General features: G+C 37.6%; 1 protein-coding gene across 1 annotated transcript in view; it reads right to left on the bottom strand.

The window, feature by feature from the left end:
- Nucleotides 1–11,153, bottom strand: part of TLL1 (tolloid-like 1) — a 332,306-nt gene that overhangs the window by 320,679 nt on the left and 474 nt on the right. The window lies entirely within an intron of this gene.

The following is an 11,153-nucleotide window of genomic DNA, read 5'->3' as shown; positions in this document are numbered from 1 at the left end:
GATATTTGGCAAAACTAATACAATATTGTAAAGTTTAAAAATAAAATAAAATTAAAAAACAAAACAAAACAAAAAACTATACATTAACTATCATTTACTTACAAATGATAAAATTAAGACTACACTAGGTCAGTCAGTCATTGTATCATTTTTCATATTTCTATAAGTATGTATTCACAGTAACTGTTCAATAAAGTTTTGGTGAATTGATGAATATTTGTAGCTTAGAATCATCTGTAAACTTAGCTCTGTGTAAACATAGGGTTGTGAGTATGTAAGCTCTTTAAGTTAATTCACATGACAAATGAAACCTGAACTAGAAATTACTGAAGGACTATATAGTCAGGATTCTCTTCACACATTAGGCAAAAAGAATTTAAAATTATCAATAGATTAAGTGTTTTAAGCATCTGAGCAAATAGCCAGGAGAACAAAGCATGAAGGATGTTTCTATTGCTTATCTCTGATACCTTACCAAAGAAAAATGTCTGTCTGGGGTATTAACCTCTCAATTTTACATTTAGAGGACTTGAAATATGAATACATTTTTCATATATGACAAGAAAAAAGAACTTTATCCCACAAATGTTTTTTATAAAGATTGTTTTATTACATGTAAGCAGCTGCAATTTTTTAAAAAATTCTCTACTCCTACATATTTATGCTACTATGAATAAAAATTACACAGTTTACTATGTTCCAGAGTGGTTTTCACTTCACATTCATTTAATTCTAACCATGAGAATCATAATGTCATTCCCATTTTATAGATCAGAAAACTGAAACATAAAGCTGTTAAATAACTTGCCAAAAGCCACAAACAGTTACTATGTGGTGGGTACAATATCAGAATTCATGTCCATGTCACTCCAAAGTCTAAGTTTTTAATAGATGCACTATTCTGGCCGCCCTGAAATCTTTTAAAGAATATAATTTTTGAAGCTTAGCCCCAAGTTGCAAAAACGTACTCATACCAAAAGAAGAAGGAGGAGGAAGAAAGGAAGAGATAGAAGAGATAGAAGAAAAAGGAATAAACATCATGGCAACACATGGAATCCAGAATTCTAGATTCAAAATCTGATTCTATTACTGTGTGACAGAACACATGTTATTATAATGCCCTAAGCTACAGGTACCATTCAACACAGAAATAAGGGTATTAAGGGGTACTTGTTTATGAAGCATATGGTTTTGTTTAAGACGCTCCATTCCACCCTCACATACTCTAGAAATCTTTTCTTTTTGTAAACATTTAAATCCTGCAACACACTGGATATTTAGTCTATAATCAGTATCTTCTTTCTGTATTTAACTCTTGTTCCCTTATATCCCTAGTAAACTGCTCACAATCTTTTTACCCATAGAAACATAATGCAACATGAGGCCCTTGATTGTTAGGTCATTACTTCTGTTACCCATTCCAGATGGCAAATCCTAATTATTCTTCCCTTGATGACTGCCTGTGGGCCACACTCCATTCTTCTCTTGGGACTAAAAAATAAACATGAAAGGAGAACTTCCCCTCATTCTTAGGTTTAAAAAAAGTTTTATCAGTGTTGTTCTCACTCCTTCGTTAGAGAAAAGGTACAAGCAGAAAATCTTCTTCCTAGAAAACATGATAATTTGCTAACAGCAATCTATTTTCTTATAAGAATTATTATGTAGTCAATATTACACATAGTATGTATTTTAAATGTGACTGACTTCCTACTCTTAGTAAACCAGACTGGAGTCAAGTTTAGTTAACCCTATGAGCCTTCAAAGCTTTCAGGTTTTTGACCTGAGGGCTTTTAGCCAAGTTGGGATTGAAAAGATAAAGTTCTTTCTCACAGCATGTTTGTTTTCTCAAAAGCATTCACACATCATTTACATACATAATATACACTGTAAACCACTTTCCTGAACAACCTGCATTTGAAAGGATGTTCTTCACATTCTTTATGGGGTCATAAGCAAGAGTTCAATGAATACTCAGAAAACAATCTAAATTGTGAAACAATTTAATGGTACCACACAAAATGCAGGTCCTGTGCCAAGAACCAGACATTAACGACTGAATTCTACTCAAATCCAACTCCTCCCTTAAACAACATGGAAAGCCTGCTATCACAATTTATATACCTGGGGCAACATATAGTAGTTTTTCCCCTACAATACTTTGCACTCAAATATATCTCTATTAGAATTAGTCATATTCATTTTCATTTGTCTTTTACACAGTTGGGGTATTTCATTTGTGACTCTACACTTAGAAAATACTCTCTTGAAAGGGAGTAGCATCTGCCCAATACTCCACACGATTGAAAGTATTGGCCTGACTTTAACAGTATAGAAGGGCACCGCACTCCAGTACTTTTGCCTAGAAAATCCCATGGATGGAGGAGCCTGGTAGGCTGCAGTCCATGGGATTGCAAAGAGTCGGACACACTGAGCAACTTCACTTTCACTTTTCACTTTCATGCATTGGAGAAGGAAATGGCAACCCACTCCAGTGTTCTTGCCTGGGAAAATCCCAGGGACGGGGAAGCCTGGTGGGCTGCCGTCTATGGGGTCACAGAGTCGGACATGACTGAAGTGACTTAGCAGCAGTAGCAGCAGCAGTATGTGGCTTATAGTTGTTTAATGGACTTCCCTGGTGGCTCAGACGGTAAAGCGTCTGCCTACAATGAGGAAGACGGGGTTCAATCCCTGGGTTGGGAAGATCCTCTGGAGAAGGAAATGGCAACTCACTCCAGTACTCTTGCCTGGAAAATCCCCTGGACAGAGGAGTGTGGTAGGCTACAGTCCATGGGGTCGCAAAAAGTTGTACATGACTGAGCGACGTCACTCACTCATGTGGCTTATCAAATGCAAGAATGTTGAAGGCAAGATATATTCTCACTGAAAAAAAATTACTGTGATGAACAATCATGACACAAATACTATCATTTCAATTGTCAGTCTTTACTTTTGTGCTGACGGGAGAGCCAGTGAAGGGGATTCTTAAGACGAAAGGCATCAAATATCAAACCTAGGGTCAAGTTCTCACTACTTATCAACTGGGATGACAGCCCAGCCACTGGATCCTTCTGTGTTTCAGTTTCTTCATGTGTCCAAAAGGGTTAAAAATCATGTTAATTGATAGGGATATAGTGAAGAGAAGAGACATTTTACAATGTAAAAATATGAGCTGTGTTACTTTGACATGAGTCATGAAGGCAATTCCTAGATATGTGAGGTATAATAGGGTCCAAATATTTATTGGGAGAAGGCAATGGCACCCCACTCCAGTACTGTTGCCCAGAAAATCCCATGGATGGAGGAGTCTGATAGGCTGCAGTCCATGGGGTCGCTAAGAGTCAGACACGACTGAGGGACTTCACTTTCACTTTCCACTTTCATGCATTGGAGAAGGAAATGGCAACCCACTCCAGTGTTCTTGCCTGGAGAATCCCATGGACGGAGAAGCCTGGTAGGCTGCAGTCCATGCGGTCACACAGAGTTGGACACGACTGAAGTGACTTAGCAGCAGCAGCAGCAGCAATTTATTATCCAGCAAAAGAACAATCTGGCTCTTTTCTAATTATGTTTGATGCTTTTCCCTGGGGTATCTTAAAGGTTTAACTTTTATGCAATGAAAGATACTTAGTAACACAATAACCTGAGTGCAAAACACAAACTATAAACTTCAACTAGAGGCACTTAGGTCAGATAGATCATGGGAAGAGGGATGGAGCTCCATCCTTTCAGAATAGTCAGTCCAGTGAACTGATGTCAAGGTAATTCTAATGCTGCTTAATAAACATTTTAAATACATTCATGGTCAAAGAGAATTCTGAGCTTGCTCATAACAGCTGCCAAGCCAGGGTCCGCTCGAGTTGCTGCTGTGGCGCACAATCCAAGTGCTGACAATTTAACATAAGTGAGAAATGTAAGGAATACAAAAACTATTCTACCTCTTCCTCACCCATCACACAAACTAAATATAGGAAGTTCGTCAACACAGAAGAACACCAGATGATGACAGTAAATATAAGGTTTGTGTCTCCACCTCCGTAATAACTCCCTGATTTGTAAAATGGTGCAGTGTGTTAGAAATTGTTGAAATGTCATTCTTAAACATTAAGATGAATGCTTTAGTAGCATATTAATACATAAAATTAGATTTTGTTTTGAAAAAAATACTATATTTGGAAGCACTTCTGATCATCATGGTTTCAACTTTTTAGAACTATTACCATTTGAGAAGTTTTGTTTTGTTTTGTTTTAATATGGTCAATGGCAAATATTTTAGGTTAAACTATAAATATAAATTTCAGGAGAAGAGCTGATTAAGATAAACACCTCAGTGGCTCACTTTCTGAATCTCAATTAACACTTAATTTACCATACTTCTTAATACAAATGTAGCCTGACTGGATTAGCATGCATTTTGTAAGGAGCTGACAAAAGAAGTATTCCATTAGCCAGCTCATATTATCTCAAAATTTAGTAGTCAATATCCCATTTTCAGGGCTAATGATAACAAGAACTAAATAAATAAACAAGGAGGCCTGTTTCTGATTTCTGAGAAAGAAGACATTTTATGCAATTCATTCCATAGCTTTGACACTGTATTTTTTTAAAATGTTCCTCTCATATCATTTTTTAGTAGATAACTAAAGGAAATAAACCACTGAAGTCACATTGCTAAATCACTCTATTGTATCAAGGGTTGGGGAGAGGACTCTTTCTCCTTAATTTGGGAATGATAAGTCCACAATTAATTAATTCCATACCTTGGAATATGAAAGAAGTGTAAGAATCCTCAAAATTTCCCTAGTATAGGAAATGTCACATCCCTAGGAATCTTGCCAGGCACCTGAGCCCCAGCCTACCCCAGGCATATCTCATGGGCTCAAAATGCTGTGGCAGGAGAGGGTGTCCCTACAGTTCAGGGGAGAACAACCCCCTTCTTCCACGTCCCCAGAATGGTCCCAGCATGGTCCCAGATGTTCCCAGCAGGATGTGCAAGGTTGCATTTTAAATGGATTATTCCCTTCTATCTTTTCTAAGCATTCTTAGAAAAGCTTAGGGAAGATCCTAGTTTTAAATATTTTAAGCATATGTGCTGATATGCTATTAGAAACAATAGGTAATAGTTTAAAAAGAAAAAATATATATATTAATGATAGTAAATCACTAGCATTTGATACTATCTACCTGAGTTCTAGGAACATTTAAGGATTAATCTCTGTCCAGTACATTCACTGATTGAGAGACCTAAAGGATCATTAATGTGACTAATCTCCTTAAAGTATACAAAGAATATGGTGGTGGAATTACAGGCAAATTAGTCTAAATTTTAAATCAGGGAAAGTTGCTAAAACATACAAAATAGTATTCATACATATACAATGGGGGGTTATATGGTTTTTGTAGAAGAAATTATACATGGTATATATTAGACATTTGTAGAAAAATGTGCCATTATGAGGGCAAGAGTAAAAGTTATGGACCCTGCACACTTTTAAATATTCCACTATGGGCTAAGGAGGCCCAAACAGAGAAAGGAAGCCTCAAAGACCATCTACTTGAATGGAAACCATAAAGGTTCCATGAATTATTACACAAACTACCTCAGAGAATGGATGCAAGTTAAATTTTAAATTTGCAAAGCACACTACCCTCTTCAGAGATAAAAAGTGGGAAGATCTCAGGAGACTGTAAAATGCAAGCAAAAAGGAGCTTTAGAGCTGTATTAGTCTGAGAGGACATATTTAAGAATAAAACAATCTATCTTATTCCTAACTATTATCAGTAACTGCCAGTGGTGGGCCGAAAGAAAAAGAAAAAGAAAAAAATCAGTGTGGCCCTCAGGACAAGAGCTAAAGAACTACTACTGGCAAATGATGAATAGAATTCAACTATATAGAATTCTTATCTATCCCTTTTGCAAACACTGTATTTTGATCATTTCTGAGTGGGCAGCAGAGGCAGGAGGAGAAAAACAATCAAGACCTGGGGAATGAAAACTAAAACAGAAGAGATTGTTTAAGAGAAGCAGCTCTATAAAATGCATTTTTAACATGAGAGTTTGGCCACCTAAAGTGATGCCAAGCAATAAATACATGTTTGGATATTTAATATTATATTAAAGCATAGAGTTGAACATCAAATTCTAAAATGCCATACTTAGGAGGCTGCCAAGGAAGCTGGAAAGTATAATATTAAGAGCCAAAAAGTGATAAGATCTTACTGAGAGATGATAAATTTATGAAAACTTCCCTTAGAATTAGTATACTAGAACACTGGTTATGAAGAAAAGCAAAAAAGAATAACCCTTTACAATGCCAAATGCCTATTTCTAATAAACAAGCCACTCTAAGGACAAATTCAGCCTTGCAAGTCACTGACCTTTAATCATGCTAGGATTTTTTCAAGAAAAAGAAACCATTTACTCAGAAGATTAAAGGTAGGAAAGTCTTGTTTTCAGGGTATTCACATTTGTTTAAGAGGATAAAGATAACCTTGCTAATTAGTCTTATCAGCCTCCACTCATCATTCAAAATTCTAATTTCTTCAGTCTCCCTCTTTAGATATTATATTTTCAATTGTCTGTGATTTCCTGACATCTCCTTAAATACAAAAAGAGAAAAGGGAGGAAAGGATGGAGGGGGTAGGGGAGGGAGGGAGGAAGGAAGGAAGGAAGGAAGAGGGTAGAGAGAGAATACAGAGTTGGTTTCGCACGTAATCTTTTCCAGGTAATCTCTGGACAAATATGAGAGATTAATTTGCACCCCAGATTTGCCCAGACTCTTCACAGATATTCACAGACACTCAGATTAACACCTATTGGTACAGCACAACCATGAAACAGGACACCTTAGTCTCTGTTCTGGAATGACTTCCTGCAGTATCAGCTTTCCAGCATCTCTCAGGACCCTTCTGAACTAGAGAAAGTAAGATAAATCTGATTGCAAATTTAAATAACTATGTATTGTGCTGACATCTTAATGTGAAAGATAGACATTCTTTTGAATTATCTGCATCTTTGTGTCTGTTTATATAGAGAGGTAAATTATCTATTTTCTGGACTAACAGATTTGGCTATACAAATACATCTGAGGTTGTGCTACACTGACTTACCTAATTCTGTTATGTAGTCCCTACGTCGAGTCCAACCCTTTTGGGACCCCATGGACTGTAGCCTCCTCTATCTATGGGATTTCCCAGGCAAGAAAACCAATACAATATTGTAAAGTAATTAACCTTCAATTAAAATAAATAAATTTATATTAAAAAAAAAAAGAATACCGGAGTATGTTGCCATTTACTTCTCCTTAGGATCTTCCAGATCCAGGGATTAAACCAGTTTTTCCTGCATTGGCAGGCAGATTCTTTACCACTGAGCCACCAAGGAAGCCCCTATCTACTTTTACTTACATCAAAAATATATTTCTAAATCAAAGTTAAATTAACAAAAGTCTTCCTTTCTGTCCTATAGTTTCATGAACTTGAAATCAGAGTTCTGAAAGGTATACAAGTTATATTGTTTCTCAAATATACTAAGAATGGCACAACTCTAACAAGTTATAGTGAAGAATATTTCTTCTTAGATACCACTTGATCTTGTTAGAATGAGATGTAGATGAGGGATGAAGATCAATATTAATAGTCTATAGATATGAGGAGGTATTGAGAATTTTCCAGATATCTAACAATGTTAATCCATTCCTGTGATAAACATTAAAAATCAGTTATGATCTCTGTCCTCAAGGACTTTATATTCTCACTATATTTAGCAAAGTGAAACTGTTCTTAGTCATTTCATTAATGTCAGATAAAGCAAATGCATTTCTATTAGTCTAGACTCAGATAAACCTGGACAAAGTTCTACTCTTCGCATTTCAAGGAAGTTCTCCAAAAGGCCAATTAAGAATGGAGTGTAATTGTTTAAAACAAGTGAACTTTACAGCCAGGAGTCTTCAAATCAAGTTCTGGGTAATCTTAACAAATTGTTTGACTTCATGGAGCATCTGTTTTTCTATCTGGGTAATGGTGGCATTAACAAATTCCACCATTTGGAGTGTTGTATTGAGCTGAAATAATGTACTCAAGTGCTCTGAAACTATAAAGCTATGCTATCACTATGACATCAAACCACCACATAGTTTCAGGAAACTTAGGACCCTTGTTTCTTTCTAAAGAGAAGGGCACTTTTTTCAATGGGCCATAACCTCCACTCACCTCTTGGGGAAGGGCAGATCAAAGGTACCCTGGTATCTGGAGAGCATCCTCTCTTGCTTTTTGGTTATCTTTCACATATTTGTCTTCATCTTTCTTATTTTAGTGGCCTTCTTTGACTGGGATTTCAATGTACTATGAATTTTCCCTGTTATTACTTTTATTTCTCTTATATAGTACCAAAAGGTGGCACTAAGATTTTGCTACACTTTAGCCAAGATAATAAATTAAAGCCTTTCACTTCACCAAGTTAAAAAAGCAATGATAATCATTTGAAAGTATCTCAGTTTGTGGCTGTGCTTCTCAATCTTCCACTTGGACCATTCTTATTTCTCTTTTACTGCACACATGTATAGGTTTAGCTCTTGTACACAAAAATAGGGAAGAAATAAAGTTAGAGTAATAATCCATTCAAATTTAGTTTTATTTTTGTTTTATCTTCAATAGCTCTGTTCAAAAACAAACCATTAGTAAAGGAACAATGGATTGGTTCAAATTGGGAAAGGAATATGTCAAGGCTGTATATTGTGACCCTGCTTATTTAACTTATATGCAGAGTACATCATGCAAAATGACAGGCTGGATGACTCACAAACTGGAATTAAGATTGCCAGGAGAAAAACCAAGAACCTCAGATATGCAGATGACGCCACTCTAACGGAAGAAAGTGAAGAGGAACTAAAGAGCATCTTGCTGAGGGTGAAAGAAGAGAGTGAAAAAGCTGGCCTAAAACTCAATACTCAAAGAACTAAGATCATGGCAACCGGTCTCATCACTCCATGGCTAATAGATGGTGAAAAAGTGGAAACAGTGACAAATTTTATTTTCTTGGGCTCCAAAATCACTGCAAACAGTGACTGCAGCCATGAAATTAAAAATACTTGCTCCTGGAAAGGAAAGCTATGACAAACCTGGAGAGCGTATTAAAAAGCAGAGACCTCACTTTGCAGAAAAAGGTCTGTAGAGGCTAAGCTATGGTTTTTCCAGTAGTCATGTACAAATATGAGAGTTGGACCACAGAGAAGGCTGAGTGCAGAATAATTGATGCTTTCGAGTTGTGGTGCTGGAGAAGACTCTTGAGTTCCTTGGACTCCAAGGAGCTCAAAACAGTCAGTCTCAACTCTGAATATTCATTGGAAGGAGTGATGTTGAAGCTGACGCTCCAATATTTTGGCCACCTGATGCAAAGAGCCCAACTCACTGGAAAAGACCCTGATGCTGGGAAGGATTGAAGGCAGGAGGAGAAGGAGCAACAGAGGATGAGATGACTGGATGGCATTATCGACTCAGTAGACATGAGTTTGAGCAAACTCCAGAAGACAGTGAAGAACAGGGAAGTCTGGCATGCTGCAGTCCAAGTGGTTGCAAAGAGTTGGACACGACTTAGCAACTGAACAGCAACAGCAAAGGAAAAATAAAAGTAAATACTCTTAAAGTTGTTTTTTTTTTTTTTTCCTTGCCTGAATGTTTATGTGCTGAGGAAAATGTACATTTATGCTTGAGATGTGTTTCAATATACTTAGTACAAGTAAACTGTAAAACTTCAAACACTCTTTAGACAAAAAGAACACAGGTTCACAGACTCTTTTGAGCAATTTCTAAAGTTAAGTCTGAAACAATGGAACTTCTGAAAATGAATTAGTTAACTTTTGACATGTCTTATATTCATATTTTGGAGAAGGAAATGGCAATCCACTCCAGCGTTCTTGCCTGGAGAATCCTGTGGACAGAGGAATCTGGAGGGCTGCTGTCCATAGGGTCGCACAGAGTTGGACATGACTGAAGTGACTTAGCAGCAGCAGCAGCATATTCATATTTTAAGTTAATGATTTTTAAAAGCATAAGCTTTTACTTTAACATTCAGAGAAAACTATATTTATTTTCCTGAAATAAGACCAAAATTGGCTGAATCTTTCACACAACCGAGCATCAGCGAATAGATGTTTTCCTAGACAAGTTTGAGAAATAATATACTTCACTTTTACCTTACCTAAAACAAGAAAATTTTCAATTTTCACCCAGTCGCAAACATTATTCAAAACAAATTTCCCAATAAAAGGTAGGTTTAGGGAGATGTATAGTACTGAGTTCTGGCAGCCCAGCCTCTAGCAATCCACCACAGCCGAAAGGTGTCTTGGTCCTCTAAACCATCAAGGAAGGCCCAGGAAACTTCTGGTGGGATAGGCTGAGGGTTAAAGGTGATGAGGAAACATAAGCAAAATTGAATTAAATCAGAACTCGAAATTCCAGACTGACATGTTTCTGCTAAGCTACTCCAAGTTTTGAAGAAGTACGTGAAGTAAGAGTGAACTGAGAAAGATCTGATAACCTGAATCCATATACTGCTTGTCATTAACATACTCTCCTTGTTAGGACAATGTGTCATCAAAGGTGCAAATTAACAGGGGAATTTCCAGCATTTTCCTTCATTTGCGTACATCTTTCTTAACTTCAGGCTCAAGAGAGGTCAAAAGAGGTGTGGAGTCACATGCAGACCACCCGCATAGAATCTACTTTGGGGATTTTGCCTCCCCCTTCCTCTTGAGATGGGGCAAAACGTGCTGTCTGCTCACAGACTTTCACTGAATCGGGCCCAGCAACCTCGTGACCACTTTCCTAGCAAGAGAATGGTTGGTCCACCAACCCCTGGTCACCTTGGCCTCAACTCAGCAGATCAGGGCCCGGGAACAGGGCATGTGTCTCAGACTTTAGGCTGCAGGAGGAGGGCCGGGCGGAATGTCCGGGTCCCACCGCAGGACCGGGATTGAGGGAGAGAGAAACAAGCTTGAATGGGACGGCAACTTGGAAGTGTTTTTTAAGGTTTCCTGAAATGGGCAAACGCGCGGTTAAATCCATCCAGCTGGGGAGCTTTCGAGGGCATCCCATGCCTTCTGTTCCTGGAACGCCCACAGGACCCTGGCCGAGAGGGGGCGAAGGTGTCCCGACTC

The sequence above is a fragment of the Bison bison genome, unplaced genomic scaffold, assembly GCF_000754665.1.
Source record: "Bison bison bison isolate TAMUID 2011002044 unplaced genomic scaffold, Bison_UMD1.0 scf7180017864146, whole genome shotgun sequence".
NCBI lineage: Eukaryota > Metazoa > Chordata > Mammalia > Artiodactyla > Bovidae > Bison > Bison bison.
Note: the sequence above shows the minus strand (reverse complement) of the source record. Positions and strands in the feature narration are given on the sequence as shown.